The sequence below is a fragment of the Pinus tabuliformis genome, chromosome J, assembly GCF_031772625.1.
Source record: "Pinus tabuliformis cultivar Carrire ecotype Pingquan chromosome J, CPIR1, whole genome shotgun sequence".
Classification (NCBI taxonomy): Eukaryota; Viridiplantae; Streptophyta; class Pinopsida; order Pinales; family Pinaceae; genus Pinus; species Pinus tabuliformis.
Window position 1 is genome coordinate 581,712,792 of NC_142295.1, and position 24,766 is coordinate 581,737,557.

The 24,766-nt window shown below is 38.7% G+C and overlaps 1 protein-coding gene across 2 annotated transcripts in view; it reads right to left on the bottom strand.

The window, feature by feature from the left end:
- The window catches only part of LOC149228314 (RNA-directed DNA methylation 4-like), a 248,831-nt gene that overhangs the window by 97,790 nt on the left and 126,275 nt on the right, over positions 1–24,766 (bottom strand). The gene's annotated exons all lie outside the window — the stretch shown is intronic.

Consider the following 24,766-nt stretch of genomic DNA (forward strand, 5'->3'; position numbering starts at 1 on the left):
ATCGCTTCTCATTTCGGAAACTCGTACTCGTTTCCCCGTTTCGTGCAACCTTGCTTTACATAACTTGTTTTATATGTTTTAGAATTTATAGGTTTTTAACATATATTTGGAGAAGACATTTTTGTATTGTTTTAAGTTTGTAAGTTTACCTCAAGCCTTGGAGGGAGCCCTCAACAACTCCCAACGATAAGTATCTCATGTCTTTTCAGTTTTGGGTTCATGTTCTCATTTAGTTTTGATTATATTAAATACTAATCACCTTTTCTCCCTCTGTTGTCTTGACTATGGAAAACCTCTGAAAGGAGGAGGATCTCTCAAGACAAGGTTGGTCAAGAAACAAAGGTATACTTTGAATACATTGATTGAAAGGATTATTCATTTGATGATCTATTACTAACTCTACTATGACTAGTTGTATTGAATCTTAGTGATTCTTGTTTGGGTGATTCATCTCTTGATAAATCTACCCACCCCACTCATATTCTTGATTGACTATGTAGAACCCTAGATAGGTTCTGGAAAACCCTAACCGAAGGGTATGCTAATGTGAATGTCTGAAATCCTAAGCTGCTTAGGGTGATTGTGAAATGCTAGTTGAAGTTTTTATTGATGATGTCTTGTTTGGGATTTTGGTGTGATCTGGAAATCCTAACTTGTTAGGGTTGAATGATGAAGCATAAAATCCCAACGCTTTGAAGTTTTGGTAATGTTGGGTTTGCTATGTTTCTACATTAGAACCCTAGCTCATTAGGGTTTGGTGGAATGTGTGATTCTACATTGGAACCCTAACTCATTGGGGTTTGGTGGAATGTGTGAGCAAGACCCTTATATTGTCTTTAAAAATGTTTTCTTTGGTATGTGTGTGTTTGTCTGATCAAACCCTAGTGTAATCAAAATGATTGTGTGTCTAACTCTTATTTGATATTGTTGTGAAGTTGGGTTTGACTAACACATGATATGAAATATATTTGCATGATGATGAAATCTAGGCATATATAGATATGTCCTTTTGGTTGAAATCCTAGGTTGGTCTAGGTCAAGATGTATTAATGTTGTTGGACATATGATATGCTTATGTATGGTTATGAATTCCTAGATATGTGTTGACCTAGTCATTGATGGTCATGAGTTTTAGGATTTAATGGAAGTCCTTGTCTGAGATTCTAGGATGATGATATCTGAAAATCTAGGGTTTAGCAATTAAATCCTAGTAGTGATAGTGTCTAGTGTGAAATGTAACAATCTGAGATCTATGTATGTAATGATTGTTGAGATTGTGAAAAATGAAATTCTAAGGTTTTGGAATTAAACCTTATTCAAAATAAAATCTTTGAAATATGATGATTTGAGATCTGTGTACAATTGTTGAATTTGTGAAAATTAGAATTCTAGGGTTTTGGAGTTGAACCTTAGTTGAAGTAGAAATATCTAATATGATTTGAGATTTGTGAAGAAATTGTTGAAAGTTGAATTTTTGGTTGAGTATGATGATTGCCGGAAATCTAGGGTTTGCAAAATCCTAGTAATAGTTGGTCATGTTAGTGACTGATTGATGGTTGATTGAAAATCTAAGGGTTAGAACTAACCCTAGTGGAAGCTAATCAAGTTAATGACTAAGTTGTGATTGACTTTGATGGATTTGTTTGTATGAAATCTAGGATTTGTATGAATCCCTAGTGAGAAGTCTAACATATATGTTTTGAAAGGTTGTTAAATACTTTGAAGATCTATATTTGTGTGAATGGTTTCTAGGGTTTGTTATATGTTGTAGTAAGGTATGTCATACCTTTGGAAGACATATTGAAACCTTAGATGGACTGAATATTGTTATGAAGTAGTCCAAGGTGTATATCAAAGTCCCTAGCAAGATGTTGAAGAGTATATGTCTCTTGTTTGTAATTGAGTGTCGGTATTTGATATGTATAAAGATGAAATGCTTCCGTGATTTTGATATGGCTAACATCATGCTTCTATAGATTTGGTTGTACTTGCTATTTAAGTTGTGCAGGTACACAATCTCCAACTTGGTAGAGATGCTCGTTGATGTGATAAGCATGATGAGGATGATAATAACTCTGATGAAATGGTTGGAAGCCACGAAATATTCTCCGATGTCGAAAGAAGAAGCTGATCTCCGAAGGAAGCATGAATAGAAGAGATCTCCCTAAGATTAAGAGGGAGTCGGGATAAAGAGGTGCTTCCTAGTTGAGAGGGCATGACAGATATGGTTCTCTGCTTCATGTGTCATGCACTAGACCAAGACTAACAGCCATAAGTCTAAGTGAAGGCCATGAACAGGAAAAGGAAATTGGAGAATGCATTTTGAAGTGTTGTTGAAAGAAGGAAAGCAGGATCACTAAAGAATATGTTGTTGCATATGAAGTAGGAAGAAAAATGTATGATTGAGGAATCTTCTGTCAAAGATTCGGTTGATAGTCCTACTATGGAAAGTTGAGAAGCAACATTTGTTGCCTGGAAGACCTCGGAGGTTTGTATTTGATTATGTACATGTGAAAGTATGTTATTGATTGGGGTTGTGTTTGTACAGGTGAATCTCTCGAAGGATTTGATAGCATGCCGGTTACCAATCAGTGTGACTGGGAGAGATTGGTTATTCTTGATCTATTGGTTCAAGGGGGGTTGAAACTTTGCGAGTGAAGCATTGCTTGGGCAGACATCTCGCTGGCACTTAGTGCTGATGTCTAGGTTCCGAAGTTGGAAAGGTGGTGTTGACAAAGAGCTCTGTTTTGGATACACACCTAGATTTTTGGGTTGATGGTTAGCAAGTAAGTCCAATGTTTGAAAACTCCGACTTCGACTCCGACTTGGGCGAGGGTCGACTCCGACTCCGACTCCGACTCAGTATCGACTCGGCCGGCTCGATTTCAGTGACTCGGTCGTTGTAAAAAATACATTAAATATTTATTTTTTATAAAAACACATAATTTTAAAGATTTTCATTCATTTTTCCAAACACACAGCATTAGAATATAGATAGAAGACAACATATGATCAAAGTAGGCTCATGAATATATCCATTATATCAAAATGGCACCCAATGCATTGTCCAATACATACACGATGATGATATAGAGATCAAAACAAAAACACATAACCAAGGAGGCTATAAATGGCCTCTACAACAAAAGTCTGTGACCAGTACTACTGGCTACTGCTAGAGTTTCCAACATCATCTGGCTCAGTGTTACTTGGAAGTTGGGAGCAGGAGCGAAAGTGGGGAGCGAGAGCGAAAACGGGAGCAGGAGCGATATTTTCAGAAGCTCCTGGTTTGGGAGCTAATCCCAGAGGAGTTCGACAACCAATGTCACTAACATCAAGGTACATAGAGGGATTGGTGCTCTTGATTAAATACGAGTTCCATACCCTAATACATGACAAAATTCAACGGAAACATTGCAATCCTCCAATCCTGAAATCCTGAAAAACTGATAAGTCTGCTGGATTTTGAATGAAATCTAAAATTCTACTTTCTCCATATGAAATCCAATGAGGCCGAAACCACTCTCAAACATCCTGAGTCATTTCATGGTAATGTTAAAAATTTAAGTAAAAGGATGAAAATGAAGATTAAGGAGAATGTCACTTTTACTTTAAGAATTTAACATTACCATGAAATTTGAATAGCATATCAATAGTAGAGAGCATTTGAGTGTGTTAAATAGGGTTTGGGAGGGGGAATGGACCCCAAATAACATTTAACTAATTCATAAAACACATTGAAGTCCAAACCAATCAACAAACACTCAAAAATTTCATTAAAAAAATGTCAAATCGCTATTTTGATGGGGTTACAAGCCACTGGTTATGACTCGGCCGAGTCAATACGGAAACGGCCGAGTTGGCCGAGTCAGCCATGACTCGGCCTACTGAACCGTTTCCTTCACCGAGTCACATTTCTGGGCAATGAAACGGATCAACTCGGCCGTTTCCGTTTCGAATCGGCCGAATTTTAAAACTATGAGTAAGTCTGCTGGTACCTAGAGGGGCTGAGAGCTTGAGTCCATCTTAGTCCCACCTGGATATATTGCCCTAGTCAGGAATCTAGTCCATGGCATTGTGGTGCCTAAAGTTCTTCATGGTTCATAGATCTTCCATTGTATATGTACATCATGAATACCTACTTGGTTAAGAGGGAGTGTTCGAAAAAGTAACTATGTTCGGTCTTCAATAATGTACTTGAGTCATTATGTAATGTACTTGTCAAAAGAATAAAGAAAATAATTTTTATTATTATTATTGTGACTTATTAAAGCACGGGTTTCATGCTTGGGTCACCAAATTTTAGGTCAAAGTCCCCATTATGGACTTCTAGGATTTATTCTGAGTCTATAGAATTATTGTACATTTAAGGAAACACTTCTTGGGCTTTCGAATCATGTAAAAAGGTTTAGTATTGAGTCAGATATGAATTACGGAACCTCCACACCATGTCGACCTAAGGGAAGATCAAGTCGGCCTCAAACCATATTCGACCCCATAAGAAGCCTATAAAAGGAAGGACATCGAATTCATTTGGGCCATCGCTTCTCATCAAGTTCGAATTCTCTCTACTGGGAAAAAGTGCGAAAATTTGTTTGTTGGGCAGAAGTGCGAAGTGGGTAGCTGGGAAAGTTTGTTGCTAGGAGGCCGAAGTGAATGCGAGTTTGGGGGAGTCTAAGGAATCCACGAAAATCAAAATTTTGGTGGTAGTCTCTCTCTATTTCGTGCTCTGGATTGGGAGATCGAAGCCTTCCAAGTTGGATTGTTGTTGGAAGCTGCTGGCTGCTGCAAGTTGTTGCATAGCCGAAGTTACTGGGAAGAGGTCAATCTTCTAGAGGCTGACTTGGTGTCAAGGGAAGGTCTGGTCTTGGTCTAGGGTGAAGAGTCTCAAAGAATACTATTGAAAGGAAGAATTACTTTGACTGGGTTTTCCCCTCGAGGGGGGTTTTTCCCTAGCATGTGCTTACATCTTATGTCCATTATTTTATGTTCCGCTACTTTTGGTAATTTCTTGATGAAATAAAGAAAGAAGATATAAATAATCGTAGTAATAAGAAACATCACAAGTAATTATCAAGATCGAGAAAATCTTTATTACCTTTCTTATTTTCCAACATGTGGCCCATGGGCTACTAGAATGCACAAATCCTCTCTATGTGCTCTCTCCCTATCCCTCTCAGCTACTTTGCTTGTCTATGGAACAAGTGCACTCAAAAAGAATGGAACTCCTTTTCCTCTTAGTGGTCTGGTTACAACACAACCCGATAGCCTACCAGTGGTTAGGTTTGACTCCCTCTACTCATAACTAGAGATACAATATGGACTCTTCTTGAGTTGTCTTCATCATAATCGCGTGGCTAGCCCCTTTTCCATGAGAAATGGGGGTTGACATGTCATCCTATCGAATTATGGTGATGAAAACAGGAAGGTCAACTTCTAAGTGGCATGACTTTTGTATACGAACATAGATTGAGGCAATTCTTGCGTCATTGGAAAGGTCTTTGTGTGTAGAATATGAAAAAAAGGTGTGGCACTAAAACAACAAAGTTTAACCCCAGAAAACATCGCTTGATGTCTCAAATGCTCCTAGAAGGTTTCAGACCCAGTTTGCCAAACTGGGCCCGACCAATAAAACTGGTCCTGTAAGTTGATTCCTCCAATTTTTCCACTCTAAAAGCATCGAGATGGATGACAAATAATATAATGATCCAATCAGAATCATACATGTGGACCTTGGAGACAACACCAAGTATGTAGTAGAGGGCATTAGCAGCGTTGAGTTTTGGATGCACTCTCATGGAGGTGAACCAAGTGATGTTTGTAACGAGGTCAGAAAAGAATCTCCTTTCAGTTTTGGCCATAAGGGGCAGAGGAATAGAGGTCAGCTTCATGGAAGGTGAAGTAGCTGGTAAGCCAAAAGGAGTTGATCCCAGCAAGAGGCCAGTAATTGGGAGTAGGGAGAACAACCTATATTTGTTGAAGGCTCTTGTACATGAGAGTGATGGCCAAAATGAGCTTTAGCACAAGAGGATGGGACACCTAAACTACAGGGCTCTTCCTATGTTACGTAAGATGGTTACAGGTTTTCCAGAGACCGGGGTGGAGCAAGAGGGAGTGTACACTTGGAAAGCATGCCAAGGCAACATCTTCTCACAGTTAGACCAAGTCCATGGGGATATTGGACTTGGTGCATTCAGATATATGTGTTCCTATGTCAATGGAATAAATCACAAGGTCTAGCTACTTTGTAACATTCATATATGATTATTCTAGGAAGACTTGGTTCTACTTCATGAAGACCAAGGGTGAGGTTTTCTATCGGTTTCAAGAGTTCAAAGCTCTTGTGGAGAAACAGATCGGGAAGAAGATTAAGGTACTAAGACCTGATAATGGGGGAAACTATACCCCCAATGAGTTTAAGGTTTCTGTAGAGAGGCAGGGATCAAGAAGGAACTCACAGTGCCTTACAACCTTAGCATAATGGGGTTGCCAAAATGAAGAACAGGACCATAGTGGGAGCAGCAAAGGAAATGATCTATGATCAAGAATTGCTTGTGTTTTTGTGGGCTGAGGCCTGCAATACAGTTGTTTATTTGCAAAACAAGAGTCCTCACAGAGTATTGGAGGACAAGACTCCTGAGGAAATGTTTACAGGAGTGAGACTGAAGGTGATTCATCTGCGCATCTCCCTTCAATCAAGACTGAAGATTAACTCATTCTAATTGAACTTGTAATTACCACCTCGTAACGAAAATTCCCTTTTTAGTTGTGGGCTCCAGCTTCTTCCTGCTTTCTTTTGCCACATGACAGTAAACTTTGTGCTAAAGATGCGGAAGTAAGAATCATCAGGCTTCTTGCCTATGAAAGTCTCCTCTGGTGTAACTTGTCCAAGCACCCTATGTGGACTCCTATTCTGTAAAAATATTGTAGTGCACATACCTCTGCCCACAAGAACATAGGCAGTCATTGGTAATGCAACATGTCCTTGGCCACTCCAACTATGTTGCGATTCTTCCTCTCAGCCACCCCATTCTGCTTAGGGTTATGGGGAGTTGTAAGCTCTCTCCTAATGCCTCCTTGACACACACATCCCAAAAAGCATTGGATACATATTCTCTGCCATTGTCACTCCTCAATGCTTTGATCTTCTTCCCAGTCTGGTTTTCTACCAAGGCCTTAAACTCCACAAACTTGGAGAACACCTCGTCCTTCTTCTTCATAATAAGATCCATGTCTTTCGAGAATAACTGTCTATGAAAGTGGCATAATACCTGTGTCTCATGAGAGATGGAGAAGAGAAGGGCCCACATACATTTGAATGTACCAACTCAAAATCCCTTTGCCTCTGTTGTCTCAACCCTGAAAAGATGACTTTTCATTCTTGGCAAGTGTGCACCCCTTGCAGACATTATGTTGATCAAACACGCATTGTGGTAGTCTTGTGGCTATCTGCTGAAGGATATTCAGCGCCCCATGATGCAAGTGTCCCATGCACCTGTGCCAAAGTTCTCCCATATCTCTGCTTTGCACACTTCCTGCTTCAGGTAAGCCTTACCCCTATTGAAGATGATACAATAACCCTTATCCACTAGGGTAGCCACTAAAATAGGGTTCTTGTTCAAGTCTGTAACATAGAAGACATCCCTGAGTTGGAGAGAGCTACCAAACTCACACTCAAAACTGACAGTACCAACTTCCCTTGTCATGTACTTTCCATCATCTACTAGCTCAATGTGGAACAGCATGTCCATCTCCTTCAGCTGGCTGAAATACTCCTTGTTCCCGATCATGTGGAAGGATTCTTTAGAATCAATATACCATACGGTGTTGCATAGGATTCTCTAGAATCAATATACAATATGTTGTTGCATATTGAGTTTGCCATGCAAGCTATCAATGAGAAATATTTCTCGAACTGGGAAGAAAATCCATCTACCTCAGTTGATGCAGCCACATGATCTTTACTGGACCCTTTCTTCTGATTATGACACTTAGTGGAATAGTGCCCAAACTCATGGCAATAGAAGCACTTTATCTTGCTCAGATCTTTCTTCTTCTTCTCGCACTTCTGATTGGACTCAACCTTTCCTTGGCCCTTCTTGCCCTTGGCTTTGTTGCCTTTGCCTGCTAGGGAAAAGTTCTCCTCATCCTTTGTCTTTGTTGATCTTCCAACTCTCGTCCCTCTCCAGATTTCTTCTTGAACGCAGTCTAACCACAACCTTTCCATCCGAGAGGACTCTCTCTACCACTGACTACATCCTAGAAATTCTCTCAAGACTTATAAAGCCTTAGAAGCACAAGACTCACAACGTCATTGTTTGCTACAGTAGCGCCCACTCCAACTAGCTCATCTCGAACCTGAATGAACTTGAAAAGGTATGTAATGATGGGCACACCTTTGTTCATCCGGATATTTCTTAGCTTGTCCTTCAATGCAAGCTTCCTGGCATGATTGGAACCCTAATACAGATCCAAGATGACTTTCCACATCTTGAATGTTGTCTTCTTCCCATGGAGATGAGGGGCAGTATGGTCTTTGACCCCCTCAAGAATGATCCTCCTAGCGTTGGTGTCATTCTTGTTATGTTGGATCAACTATTGGGGATCTTGAGGTGGAGCTCTTTGACTTGCTACAAATTCTAGCACCCCATTATGCTCCAACACTGTTGAGATCCTCTCCTTCCATGAGGAGAAGTTAGAGGCTCCCTCTAAACAGTGATATGCCCTCAGTCCTTGGAATGCCATCCTACACAAGCCTTCAAAAATCTAACACAAGCCTTCAACCTAAACTGCACTCTTCATTAACTGATCAATTTGGTGTTGGTCTTTATGTTGATCTCTGCTCTGATACCATGTTAATTTTCCTTGAAACTCTACAACTACTTAGATGAATTATTGAAAACAAGGCAATTGAAAACTAAAACCAAATTTACTTTCACCAAGATACAAAGTTTCTTAACAATTTATAAGCAACAGAAAATAATTGAGAGATAAAAACACATGCACACAAATTGACACGCTTGTTTACCCAAGAAACCCAAAATGGAAAATTCGCTTTCTTTGTTGTGGTATTTTATTGATAGTTCTTGAGAAATTGGATTTATTAGAATTCACGCTGCCTTCTACAGCTAGCAATCTGTCTCTGAGAACACACTTGTTCTCCTGCTGAATATCCTTGACTTGCCCTTGCAATCCCTGATCCCTGCACCTATTTCCTTCCACACTAGAAGCCCCTATTTCCTTGTGCACTTCCTCTTATTTCCTAGCTCACAAGGAGCTCCTATTTCTTAGTGCAAATCCTCCTATTTTCTTGCACACTTGTGGCCTCCTAAATTCTAGCACACAAGCTCCTCAACTCTGCACACACACAACCAAAGAATGATCTCACAAGCTCGTGATAATCTTGAGCCTTCGTCCTCCTCTTTACAGAACCAATTCAAGCATGCAAGAAGGCCTAGCTCAATTTAGAAGCTCGAGTTGTAATGGTGAGTTCACTGAGAGTTCAACTGATTCTCTCTCCAATCACACTTGGAATTTCAACTCATTCTCCCTTCAATCAAGGTTGAAGACTAACTCATTCTAGCTGAACTTGTAATTTCCACCTCATTTTGTAGTCAAATTGAAGAAGACTCCATGTAACTGAAGCTCTAACTCCATGCATGCAATCCTAATGGCCATTCTAGTAAACTGGAAATCAACTCATCCAAACTGAAGTCTATCTCATAAGCTCGCACTCACGCTAGAGAAAGACAAATCGAGGCCAATGAAAGACAAATCGAGGCCGTCACTGGCTAAGGCACAAACCAGAAGACCACCACTCGCTACATTTTCAACATGGACTTGGATTGAGATATGTTGGAGTTGGAGTAGAAATGCAGGGGTACATAGATTCTGATTGGGTTGGGGGTGTTGTGGACAGAAAATCCACATAGAGATGTTTCAGCTTGCGATCAGCGATGATCTCATGGTGTAGCAGGAAGCAGCAGTCATTGGCACTTATCTCACCGGAGGCAGAGTACATCGCAGTGAGTCTGGGGAGTTGTGAGGCCATATAGCGTTCGCAAAATGCTCATAGAGTTATTTGGTCTTGAGTTGAACCCCATAGTGATTCACTGTGATAACCAGAGTTGCATTAAGCTCTCTGAAAATCCTATGTTTCATGATAGATCCAAACATATAGAGATTAGATATCACTTCATCAGAGATAAGGTCCAAGAGGTGCTATGAGATTGCAACACATTTCCACATAGGAGCAAGTGGCAAATATTCTCACCAACCTTCTAGTGAAAGGGAAGTTTGTGCTTTATAAGTGCAAGTTGGGGGTGGTGAAGAATCCCTTCCTTGCTAGGAGCGAATGTTGAAGTTCTTAGTAGCTTCGGAAGGTCGTCTACATGAGCTTGGTGTCTTAGCATGTAGGAGATGGTCGATTGCCTCTTCAGGTGTTTGCTTGGTGGAGTAAGTGATTTATGACTTCTTTCCTAAGACTAACTTAGGAAAAGTACAATAATTAGAGTCAATTCATTATTGTGGACTATTAAGCCAAAGTGCTAAAGATAAATAATAAAATTATTTAAGTGAGATATGATCTCAAGTGAGACGAGATCTAATCTCAACCTTCAATCACTTAGGAGATTAGGATTAAGGATTTGGCTTAATGAAGTTATAAAATAAGCCTCGGGGAGAGGTGAAGACACACAAGTGGAGGAAGTGATTTTCTCCAGAGCAAGAGGCTCAACTAGACTGAAGAGAAGGAAGGAAGAGTGCAGGGAAATTTTGAGTATTGTATTAGGTCGAGTTCAAGAAATCGAGAGGTCAAGTGGTTGAAGAGCAGAGGAGGTCGAGTTGTGGAGAGGTCGATTTATCTAGTAGGTTGATTTTCTTTAGTGCACAGGGGTTGTACAAGAAATTTTCTAGTGGGGGCAAGTTACAGCGTCCATCAATGCTTTTTTCTTCGTAGTTTTCTTTGTGGGTCTAGGGCACAGATTCTCCCGAGGATTTTAATGAAGGAAAATTGTTATGGGTGTATACTTATTGTTGTGATGTGATTGATCTCTCTAATTTTATTTTTGCACTACAAATATTTTATTTCAGAGTTAAATACCAGTGATTTTATTTTCACAGCAATTCAGAATTTTATTTAATAATTTTCTAGGAATACAAATTGTTGAGCTATAAATAAATCTAGACTAGTATTGAAAATTTAACAAAGGGAGCATTGAAACGAAGGTAATCTTCATTTGTGGTTACTTGACAATATGGCTAAGTGCCTTATTGTATTACTAGGATATTATTTAAAAGCCAACCTTGTCAAGACTCAACATTGTTTTAAATTATTCTAGGTGGATAAGGCCAAAGCACATCATTTGTGTGGGTCCATAATCCCCTCATGGGGGAAGGCACCCCAACCACTTTAAGCCGTGTCTAAATACACAACATATGAGTATTTTGTATTATTATCTTGCATTCATTAGTGGTTATTTTGTCTAAGAGCAGCATATCTCTTATTCTCTTGTTCATGGATTCACTTTCTCTTCATGTGATATTTACGTTCAAGGTTTATGCTCAATTAAGGTTTGTTGAACTATACAGCCAAGATCCACAATTTCATTATCATCAAAATAAAAACAGATCTGGAAACCCCACTTCCATGGTGACAAAAAAGTGATGTCACCCACAAAACGTCTCCAAACTTTTCAGTTTAAAAAAAATTAGAAACAGTTCCGTAGTCACAAAAAGGTATCTCTGCCAGGAAAAAGTCTCCAAAACAACTATTGAAAAATGCTGAAATAAATCAGCAACTAAACCCTCGTGTTGGGTGCAATAATATATGGACAATCTATATACATTGTGCAGAAGATGGGCATTGTTGACCAGTTCATGTCAACTACCCCATAACAGCATACATTTTTTTCAAAGCGGTCTGTCGTGTTCAGGCAATCAAAGATCATCATCATCTTTCAACATTGTAATCCAAATTTTGCAGCCCTGTGGGCCATCATTGTAAAAATGATTCTAGTATGACTATGAATCCATGTAACAACATCTAGGAAAGCCCTTGATCCTTAGCAAAGAGTTTCACTCTAGCAAGTTTTTTTACCCTCCGCCCATTATTTGCATTTCCGAACCCGAGTTTTCCTCCTACACATACGCCAAAGCTAGAGTGGGGCTTGATGGTAAGGTCTTAGGTCAGTCCTAGTATTATCGAGTCTATGAATTTTTATCATACTAGATCATATATCTTGTGTCGTAGAATTTGATTGAATCTAGAGGTCATTTTTTAATTGTAAAATTCCCCTTCTAATGGGCTAACTTTGTAAAAGTATCTTGATGTAAAAAGTGTTGTCTAGAAATATTTTTGGTGGATGATTATTAATAATTAAACATCATCGCCAAAATATTTTTTTGGCCCACTTTGAGGGTGAAAATGTGTTTAATCCCCTTTAGAGTCTTTTAATTTATTTTTTTGGCAAAAAATTAGCTGGGAAATGGTCAAAAAAAATTAAAATTGAGAGAAAAGAAAATTCTCTCTAAGTGGAAAAACGAATTTTTGGAGAAAGTGGACATTCCCAAGGTGAGATAAATTTGGAGGACTCATTTTCAAGGAGAAAAATCCCTCAAAAATTCGTGGGTCCAAAAGAAATTAATTTTTTGAGGTCCTCCATCAAGGGAAAAATCAAATTTTTAAGAAAAATTGAACTTATGGACCAAGGTGGTTAAGTCAAAATGGATTTTTTTGAGGAAAAAAGTTCAAAATAATATTTTTTGGACCAGGAAAAAAGGGCTTTATCATGGAATTCGAATTTTTCCTCCAGATCAAGGGACAAGATTTAATTTTGGCATGGATCAAGCAGCAACTAGCCATTATTCTCCAAGATCAAGTCAAAATTGTGCACTTCTTTGGACCTAGTCGTTTTCCACTTGGAGGGGGATCTAGATCTCTCTATTTTCTATAAATTGAGCCTGAGGCTCCTCATTGAATCATCTTTGGATGGTGTAACTGACTCTGAAGCTCTGTAATATTTTTTCTAAGGAATAAAATCAAAGTCTTTGGGGGTAAAAGCTATGTGTGTATCTCTTTAGTTTGTACTTTACTCTACCAAGATCATTATTTATAAAACTCATCTCATTCTTCAATTTTTTTGTGCTATAAGTTGATAGATCTACTTACAAGAGCTTTGATTATTTATAAATTATTGTAAATAATTTGTAAAATTATTTCTTGTAGATAAAACCCCTCTAAACCTTGTAAATATTTCCTCATCCTTTGTATATATATAGCTGTGTAGATTTCTTCCTTTGAATTCATTTTTTGCAGGTGTTATTGATCTACTTCAGAGGAGGAAACGATTTCTTGAGGGCTTTAGCCTTCACATGGCCTAGACGGCTAGGGTTTGGGCCTATTATTTCATTTTCTAAAGTCATCTAGCATATAAAGCAAGGTCGCAAGGGGTTTAAGTCCTGATTTGACCTTTTATGGGTCTGATCCATTGGATTCCACCTCAATCTCTCAAATGCATTTTTTTTGAGGCCGCAGACCTTAAAGGGTTGATCTTTCTGCAATTTCAGGGTTTGACACATAAATAATTTGCAAACGATTTTCACAAAATTTTCATTTAATTTCCTTGCCCAAATTTGACTTGAGTGTGTGTTGCAGGCGATTAATTGTTGTTTTATGGCTCATATTCAAATTTGAGGGCTCAAAGTAGTTGGTCGCAGGCCTGATTGGTTCTTCTAACCCTAGTTGTGAGGTTTTAAGGCCTAGATACTCCAACCGCAAGTCAAAATAAGGCTCCTCAGCTTAGTTGCATACTTTTGTGGCCTATTTCACCTGATTGCAGGCTTAAGGGCCTTCTTCACTCAGCTGCAGCCTAATTTTTCCTTGTCTCCTCAATCACAGGCCCCTAAGAGCCTCCCTATCTCTATCGCAATGTTCCACGGCCTTTTTCACCTAACCGCAGGCCTTTTGGAGGGTTTCACCATTGTTTTATTTAGATTGAAAGATTGATACTAATTTTTGCAGGCCTCTATCCATCATTGCAGGAGTTGTCAAATTTATTCCTGGATCACATCGTTTGGATATTCCTTCTAGGTCTGGCTGGAAGGCATAATAGCCTCTTTACCATATGCTCCTAATTCTATTTGCCACAAACTAACATCTTTTTGGTTGCAGGGTTTTCTTTATCTTTAGGACGGGTCTCAAACATTTTATGTGGATAAGGTTTGTCACTTTACATTTTATTTGTTGCATATCCTTTCTCAAGGACAAGTTGCAAGCTTGTGAAGTTTGATCCTCCATAGTTGTGGGCTTTAGAAAGGCCATAAGCCTCTCACATCTAAAGCACACCATAATCAAGGGTTTCATAACTTAAAAATTGAACACTGAGAGCTTGAAACTATTAAATACATCATACAAAATTCACACCTGTTGATTCAACCTTTACATACCTTGTTTCCTTACCTAGCCATAAATTTCACTGACTGATATGTTTAGGCCTTGAGGATATTCAGTGGTTTGGTGCATTTTATCTTTCACTGCTTATCTTTCGTAATCTAGAATTTGCATTTGGCAGCAGCTATTGATGATTGATTGCTTGTTCTCTTGGTAAATTTTGATACTAGCTTGATCTCCCTCTAATTTACAATCTCATATAACTGTCAAGTTGCTTCATAAATCATTGTTAGCAATCTTTGAATAATTGTGCTTGCATACTTTTAAAAAATTCATTGGTTCCTGATTTGCTAGCACTCTAAATAAGTAACATATGTGCTATTATTGGCATATCATTGGAAGAGTTTGTATTTTCAAGTGACATCTCATAAGTTGCAAACATTTGGCTAGCAGCGTGTTTAATTGAAGTAACCTAACCTCATTTCCTAACTTGCATTCTTGAAAATTTTCTACTTGGTCTTGTGTTATTAATTGGTGGATCTAAGTGGTCATTCTCTTGTATCTCATTTGCTATCCATAAGTGCTGATTTGTTAAAGAATCTTTGCTTATCTCAACTATCTAAGCAAGGAATATTATTAAAGCAGTATTGGCATTGTGGGATCTCGCCGTTGTTTCATTAAGGATATCTTTCTACACCATTGATAGTCATCATAAGCTAATAATCTTGTGATTAAGTATCTATTTTACATCTTGGTTATAAGCATATTGGCAATTAATTTCCTGAAGCATATCTCATTGTCTCTTGTGAAGCAATTGCATTTGCATCCTCATTCTAGACTAGTGATTGTATCCCTAAAATTTACCTCCAAGCATAAGCTTGGTTATATAGATAGATAGGATCAACTTCTCCACCTTTCGATTTGAGAGGTTAGGCCTCCATTCACGGTTAACACAAGTGACCTTTCAGTTCTCTTGTGGATAATCCCTTGTAGGAACGGAGGTACTTGGATGGTTAGAACTCCTAGGGAGGTATCGTTCATGAGGCCTTAGCCTCCTTCCCTAGCAGTTCTCTCTACAACCTTGTTTTTGACTAGCTTCAAAACAATCGAGGAGAAGGCTTCACCTAGACTAGGCATATAACTAAAAATAACTAAGATCTTGCATCCCACATTAGAATAGATCTTGAATGTCATCTTGCATTTGATCATTTGATAATTGGAGTTGTGAGCTCAATCTTATAATTACAAGTCTGTTGTACTTTTGAATATCATAATTTGAAAACATAAGTTTCTTTCCTGCAATTGTTTTTAAGCTGTTTAATGCTCATATTTCCTGTTACCTTGATCTCTTGTATTAACATCATTCTCGCAGCACTGCTTAACTAGTAACTTGAAGATTTACATATTGTGCAAGTGATATAATTTATGTTGAGCATTATTCATTAGGCCCTTGTCTATATCTGCTAATCTTTCTATTGCCTCATTGTTCTTAATTGCCTCATCTTGTTATAACATACTTTGCTCGTTTAATAAACACACTTGCTAATTAATCTCACTTCAAGTTGCTTAGAGAGGTAGTGATCTTTCCCTTAGTCTACTAGGACTACTTGTTCCAGCAAGTTTTCCCCTCATCATCATCATTAGGGACTACCCCTCTTGACTTAGCTAGGAAAGAGTCTAAACGGAGTAAGGATCAGAGTGACATCCCCAACTCTGAGCGTTGCACCTTAGGTGTACACTTTATGCAACAACAAGCACAAACAGCCCTAGTAAAAGCACCTTTCCAGTCAGTGCAACACAATGAAATAGACTCAATATTCCAACAATTAGGGTTTCTTCCACATGCCAATTCTGATGGCAGAAATATCATCATAAACAGCCAGGAAAAAAAAATAAACTAAAACAGCAACAAAAAGAGTAGGGAATGTTCACATCCACTCTAATACCGTGTAAAGATCACAAGCAGAAAGAGGGGACCAAATGGCATCAAAACACCCATCCAAAACCTGCAGTAAAAGGAGGAAAAACAGTGCTAAAAGTTGATCTAGGGCTGAACCAAAAGTGTGCTAAGAGATAGAAAGATGTCCACGTATGAGTGCACTATACATGAGATGCACAGAGGCACATAGAAGAGAAAATATGAAAGCTGCAAGAGAATGCCAAAGATGTGGTGCCAATAATCTTAAAACAGTTGTATTAGAAAGCCTTAGCTCAATGATAAAAAAAAAATGAGTTACAAATGGGATGAGTTGTGAATTTATACACAACTCAAGTAGGGCATCTTCCTAATAGGGGATAAAGGCCCACAAAAGTAGGGTGCACTCCCCAAGAAGGTTATTGAGACTACATATCAAAGTTGACTAGGTTGGCCTTGACCATAACCTAGTATTACATAAATGATGACCTTAACCATAATCAATGCCTATTTAAATGCATTAACGACACAATATGAGATGATCATGGCCACATGTGAAGATTATACGATTCTCAACAAAGAGGAAATCAATCAAAAGCCAACACTAAACAAGAAGATTCAATTAAGGGTAACTTTAGCACAAAGTAACAAACTCGTGCTTTTATTGTGGTAAATTCAGTTGATTTGACAAAGATTGCAAGAAAGAGAATTTTGATTGTTCCCAATCAAGGGAAAAAACAAGGCATTCTAATAATTATGTTGAAGGAGAACAAGATAGAAAAAGTAAAAAAGTAGGAGAGTATAAGCTCTTTGCTACTTCACAAAGGACTAGAAATGCATCTAAAAATGGAAGGTGTAGACACTCAGGGGCCACAAGACAGTCGTCACAAAGAGGCAATGGGTCACCACAATAGATGAAAAAAACAAGGAGAGAAAATGGAATTGGGAGATGACGATAGGGTACACATGGTCAAAGGTTGAGGAAAATTCCAATGAAATACAAAGTGGAAGAATCAAAGTGCATTATGCATTCTAAGTACCAAGATTAAAGAAGAATGTGCTTTTAGTAAGTCCTTCTGCCAAACAAGACTCAAGGTTCAATTTGATCAACATAGATGCCTTATAAAGGAAGAAAAGAACCACTATGAAGTGATTGCAACAAATACTGAAGCAGGCAATCAATTCATATTCACTAGTACATCAGTAAGGCAACAAGCATTAGCAATTCAACACAACTCCAAAAAGCTACTTTTGGTCAAAATGTTTGCCCATCTCAACTATGAAAGACTTGTCTCTAAAGAAAATGAACATGAATTATGGTTTGTCTGTTGTACAAAAGGAAAAAGGTGTTTGCAAAGCTTCCAATTTAGCCAAACAACAAACGGACAAAATAGTTAAAGAGGCTGTATGGAGAGCAAGCAGGCAATTAGAGTTTGGTGTATAGTAATCTTTGTGGTCCCATGAAAACTCCAGCATGTGCAGAGGTTGAAAATACTTCATGGCATTCATTGTTGATTTTTGGAGAAACGATTGGGTGAACTTTTTCTTCAAAGATTCAACAATTCAGAGGCACAATTTAAAGGCAAAGTGAGAATATGATCATAGTTCTCAACACAACTGGGGGAGAATCTAAATCCAAAGACTTGTTGCGTTGAGAGGCCAGTGTGAGGGCAATGTTTAAATATGTTTGTTCAATAAATTTTAAAAGAATAATAAAAATAAAATTAAAAAGTAATATCGGTTCTAAACAAAAATGAAAATAACGATATAGATAACAAAAACTACAATACAACTATCTCATGTGTTTAATAGTTCTTTTATCATATACGTTTAATTTGAATGGATCATAAATTTACCTTCAACAATTTTTTTTACCACATTAAAATTCCAAATTAGGTAAACTTTTAAACATCTTTACTCTTTACTAAAGCCAATACCATTTCTTAAATCAAATAAAAAAGGTTAATTCAACACAAAGAATCTAAAATCCTACTCCAAAATCTTTTAATATTTATTTTAATTAAATATTTGTAAAATGAATCTTTAAAAGGAAAAACCATATCCTATGGATATATTAAAAAAATTTAAGACAACTATTTCCATGTCAAAGTTGTAATATTTGAAAATATTAATTTGATGTAGTTTTATTATAAATTTTGTTATCATACCATGTAAAAAACATCATTAAATCTAATATTAATATTAAAATATTGATATTATTACTAAATCTAATATTAATATTCATATTCATATTATTATTATTAAATATAATATTAATATTCATAAATATAATATTCAAATTATTATTATTAAATATAGTATTAATATTAATATATTATAATATTAATATTATTAGATTTAATAACCTTGGATTATATAATATTAAATTTGTTATATTATAATATATATTAATATATCATATCATATATTAACTCTAGATATATATCGAAGAGAAGAACAAAGACAAAGTGATAGAGGTGCAGAGATAGAGGGGGTGATTGAAAAGGATAGGGAGGGAGGTAGGAGAGAAAGGGCGAGAGAAAAAGGACGAGAGAGAGGACTTGAGAGAGAGGAGGAGAAAGGGAGGGAGGGAGAGAGAGGGTGGCAAGAAGAAAGGCATAGAGAGATCAAAGTGGAGAGAGAGAGTGTATGTTTAGGGTGAGATAAAGAGACAAATGAGAGATGGAGAGAAGGAGAAAGGGAGGGAGATAGTGATAAAGTTGGAGGATGAAGAGAGAGAAAGAGAGAGTGTTAATTTTAGGAAACAATGGTATGTTCTATGCTTTAGAGCAATTTTACTTCAATTACTTTATTAGCCCAATATCAATATTTAGATTAACAATCACATCAATATGATAATAAAATGCAGATAGAACATAAACATAAACAATAGAAGACAAGCCAAGACAAGAGGACACAAGATGTGGCACCAGCCAGGGACAAACCCCAATGTGGGAAAACCCTTGATCAAATATTCTTTTAGTCTTCAATAGTTCAGCAGAGAGAGATAGTACAATTTACAAATCTGATAATTTATAACAGCAGCAAACGAGCCCTAACCAGAAAAGTCAACGCTGGTCAACAGGGCAGATTTGACTCTCAGCAAATCGGTCAACTTCAATCAACTTCAACCTCCAAACAACAAGATAAAATATCCCTCAAAATAGTAAAATTCAGCCCAGCCAAAGTCTGGTCAAACAGCACACCTGCGATCAGCCCTAGCTGCAGTCAACAGTCAACTTTAGCCTCGATTTTTGTGCCCATAAATGCGGCTTGCCTAAACAAAGATAGCCCTCACAAAACACAATCAAAGGAGGTCAACACATGCTGGTCAACGCTTGGTCAAACTGTCCAGAAATTCGATCTCCTGAAATCTCGGCCTCCTGAAATTTTGCTCTCCTAAAATTTCGACCTCCTGAAATTTCTCTCTCGTGGAGAGAGAGAGGCCCAAAAATTCGTACCCAATCAAAGAGGAGAGAGAGAGAAGTCTGAAGATGAGCGTGTCCAAATGAGGCTAAGGCATCATGTATTTATAGCAAATGTTGAGGATGAATAGATGTGACTGTTGGGCTTATGAGCCTACATAATTTTGTTGGCTGATCTTGACAATTTATCCATAATCAAAATAGATTCATAACTTCATTTGTACATGTCGAAATCAGATGATCTTTAGATCAATCCTACACCTCTCGCAGAGAGGAAGCCAAGAAAAATATCAGTTGTCATAAATAAGATGACCGATGTGGGGTTTGGCCCTAGTTGCCAATTTTAATACTCCCTCTCAACTAGGGAGAACCCCATCTGCTAATCCATCTGCCAATTTGTACTATCTCTGTCATCAATGCACTGCTCTGCTCTGTTGAACTATGAAGAAGAAGAAGTGATCGAGAATGTATCATACCATTCTCTATTGACCCGAAGTCAATCCCAATCAAAAGAGAGTGTCTCATACCATTCTTACTGACCCGAAGTCAGTTCCAATCAAAAGAGAGTGTCTCATACCACACTTACTGATCCGAAGTCAGTTCCCGTTGATCCCAGATCAATATTGGTCATCCTAGTATAGGCAGTACGATAGTACACGATGCGTCCATCGATAGTACTATCATCCATATCCTCATTTTCCTACTCATTGGCCAAATGAGAGGTACTTTGCATGAGTTCCAGACTGCATGGGTAGGATGTCTCAGCAGGAGAAGAATTAGCCACTCATCCTTCCTACATGTCGCTAAGGGGTATTGCAGGGGAAGGCTAAACCACTCACCCTATACACAGAAAACCACTAGGGGAAGGATAAACCACTCACCCTATGGTTGCTAATCGATCCAAGACGTACCCCAAGCCCCCCGGGGCTTCCAGAGCTCAGAACCCTCATAAGAGGGTCTCTCCACAACTCCAAGTCATTCTCGGAAGGCCAAGAACTTAACCTTCCCTAGGGGCTTTGTTAGAATATCGACGACCTTCTCATCAGTCCCAATGTGATGGAGCCTTATTGATCCCCGTTGTACCATATCCTAGATAAAGTGGTACCTGATATCTATATGCTTGGAGCGATCATGAAACATGGGATTCTCTAATAATCGGATCCCACTATGGTTGTCGCAGAGGATCACAGTGGTATCCAGGACATGTCCAAACAACTCACTGAAGAGCTTCCTCAACCATACAACTTCACAGGAGGCCATACTAGCAGCTATGTATTCGGCCTCAGCGGTGCTAAAGGCAACCGATTTCTACTTCTTGCTCATCCAGAATATCAAAGCAAAACCCAAAGAAGAACAACATCTAGAAGTGCACCTGCGATCCACCACATTACCAGCCCAATCGGCATCAGAATAACCATGCAGCCTCACATCTCCGGTAGTGTATCTCAGTCCATGAGTGATTGTGCTCCAAAGATATCTCAGAAGATTCTTGGCACCAATCCAATGTATATGATGAGGCTCAACCATATATTGGCTCAATGTGTTAACTACAAAACATATGTCCAAACGGGATTTCACCGAGAACATCAATGCTCCTATGAGTGAATGATACTCAGAAGCATTTCCCAATTTAGGTCCAGCAGCACTACAACATAACTTCATAAAGTTAAGTTCCATCAAAGTAGTCACAGGCTTGCAGTCCACCATCCCAAATCTTTCTGATATCTTCACAACATATTTTCCTTGAAAGAGGAAAATTTAACCTGCCTTTTGCCAGACCTCCAACCCTAAGAAATAGTGCATCGGTCCTAGATCCTTCATCTCAAATTCGGAAGCCAACTCCCTCTTACATTTGCGAATGAGAGGGTTTGCACCTGTCAGAAAGAGGTCGTCCAAATAAAGTACCAAAATGAGAGGTTTATCATTTTCAACCTTAAAGTAAAGGTTCGGATTGGCTTCACTTCTAGTGAATCCCAACTTCATCAAATAGCTATCAATCCTGTCATACCAAGCCCGAGGTGCTTGCTTCAATCCATAGAGAGATTTCTTCAACCTGCATACATGAGATTCTCAATCATGAACCTCAAACCCTCGGGTTGTTCCACATAGACTTCCTCTTTGATTGAACCATGCAAGAAAGCGGTCTTGACATCCATCTGATGTAGGTTCCATCCTTGCGAGGCAACAAGGGTTATGATCAAGCAGATGGTGGTGTATCAAGCAACAAGTGCAAATATCTCATCATAATCTACACCTTCCTTTTGAGAGAAACCTCGAGCAACAAAGTGAGCCTTGAAATTTTCTGCACTTCCATTAGCTCCATTCTTGATTTTGTAGAGCCACTTAGAGGTGACAGCCAATTTGTCGTAGGGTCTAGGGACCACATCCCAGACATCATTCTTCATAATTGACTCGTATTCTTCATTCATAGCATCTTTCCATACTTTATGTTTCACAGCTTCTTCGAACGATGAAGGCTCATTTTGAATGATAGTGCTCATGGCGGTCAAATATCCTTGATAACTATTCAACTTCTTGCTTTCATGGAAAGTCCCCCTTGGTGCAATGTGTCTCTCGGCATCTTCGAGAGTCTCCCTAAGCCATGAGGGTCTCCTTTTTGAGGAGGAGGGCTCATGAGGAGGAGGATCAATAGGATCCATAGGTTCATCAACATCAGGCATCGTTTCGTCTTCTTTTGATTTCCGGTGTCAGCTTCTTTGTCCTTCCTTAGAATAGAAAGGTTGTTGATCTTCCTGAGGGCCATCTCTTCGTCGAAGGTGACATCATGACTTATCTCAACTTCCTTTTGACCAGCTACATAAATTCTATATCCCTTAGAATTTTCACTATAGCCCACAAAGATTCCTTTCTTCCCAGATGCACCCAATTTGCTTCTTTTCTCTTTCGGCACATGAAAATATACGGTACTTCCAAAAATTCTAAAATAAGAGACATCAGGTTTCTTACCAACAAACATTTCTTCGAGCGTCTTGGAGTCCAATGCTTTATGAGGGCATCGGTTTTGAACATACACAACGGTATTTGCAGCTTCAGCCCATAGGAACTTCAGAAGGCCTTGATCATGAAGCATGGCACAAACTGCTTCTACAATAGAGTGATTCTTCCTTTCAGCCACACCATTCTACTCAGGGGTGTATGGTGTTCTAGTCTCCCTCGTAATGCCAACTTCTCTACAATAATATTGGAATTCATTGGATTCATACTCGATCCCATTATCAGTCCTCAATATCTTGATTTTCTTCTCGGATTGGTTTTCATCAAAGCTTTGAAGTGTCGGAACCAGGTGAACACTTCATCCTTCTTCTTCAAGAAGTAGATCCAGGTCTTGCAAGAATAATCATCTGTAAAGGTGAGACAATATAAGTATCCTCCCAAAGAGTTTATAGGCATCATACCAAATATGTTTGAGTGGATCAATTGCAATATATCTGTGGTCTTGCTATTAATTGAGGGGAATGGTCCCCTTGTAGGTTTTCCTTCAGCACATCCCAGACATACATCTTCGTGCTCTACTTTGAACTCGGGCATACTTGTCACCATCTATCTCACATCAGGTAGGGCCTTATAATGAAGATGGGCAAACCTTCGGTGCCATGGTTTAGATTGTAGAGATGTGTCGCAAGACATGGCTCCCAATGGACTTCCTCCAACTTGATACAAAGTGTCAACCCTGAAACCAAGAGTAAGAGCATCTTTAAAATTTCTTTTCCAAACACGTGCCTTTCCATCGATAAAAGCCACCTTGAATCCTTTGTCTTCTATTGTCGAAATGGACACCAGGTTCTTCTTGAGATCGGGTACATATAGTACTTCTTGCAAATGAATAGTGTTACCTTGATTCAATTGAAGGGTAACATTCCCTACTCCCTTCACGGGATAGGTGGCATCGTCTCCAAGGATGATTTCCAAGTTTGTCTCCTTTTCTATCCGATTAGAGAGGCTTCCTTGTATCCGATGAAGTGCCTTGAGGCACCACTATCAATCAGCCAATTTTCCAAAGTGTCCGAAGGAGAGGCAGTGGAGAGGGTCAATATAAGATAGTACTCTTTTTGCTTATTGTTAAGAACATTGGATTCTTCATACCTGGAGTTCCTTGATTTCTTAGAGATTCGACCATTTCCTTGATGTCCCGCATTCCTTTTTCCTTTGCCATTAGACCTACCATTCCTTTGATCGTTGTTGTTGAAGTTGCCCCTTGAATGATTGTGATCATCATGCGATGTGTCCCTTCTATTTGGACACTCCCTTGCATAGTGGCCAAACTTATTGCAAACAAAGCACATGCCCTTCCTTCCTCCCTTAGATCCAGGCTTTCCATGGAAATGACCTTTAGACCCTGTATTATTTCTCCTTTTGGCATTAGCAGAGAATGCAGTGGGGTTGCTTCTATTTCTTGCTCCACGGTTCTTGTTTCTTCTTTAGTGCATCTCGACATCAATTCTTCAAACCCTAAAATTCAATCATTGTTGAGAACGGTGGTTCTAAATACATACCACTCAGGTGGGAGTCCTCCAAGGGTGGTGAGAGTAAGTTTCCGGTCATGAATGACTTCTCCAATCGAGAGTAGATCATTCTTGATCTCAGTAATCCTCAAGAAATAGGATTGAATATCCTCGTCCTTGCCCTTCTTAATATCCTTCAACTTATTCATAAGAAATAGAATCTAATTAGCATTACTAACCTTGAACATGCTGACCAACCTGTCGTAGATCTCCTTGGAGGTCTTCAATTCGGAGATGTAGGCCACTAGATGCTTGTCAATGGAATCCCAGATAATCTTCTTTGCTTTGACTTCAGCCCTATTGTACTTGGTCTTCACAACAGCCGGTGCATTTGAAGGAGGTTCAGGGAATTTACCCTGCACATAGTCCATCACTTCTTTTTCTTCCAAGGTCAAATCAAGAGACATCTTCCATCCATGATAGTCAGACTTATAATGAAGCTTGTCTTCAGCCGGGGAGTAGGATGAGGAACCCATTGAACCTTTTGTCCTTGTCCAACTGCCTTTGGTGATTG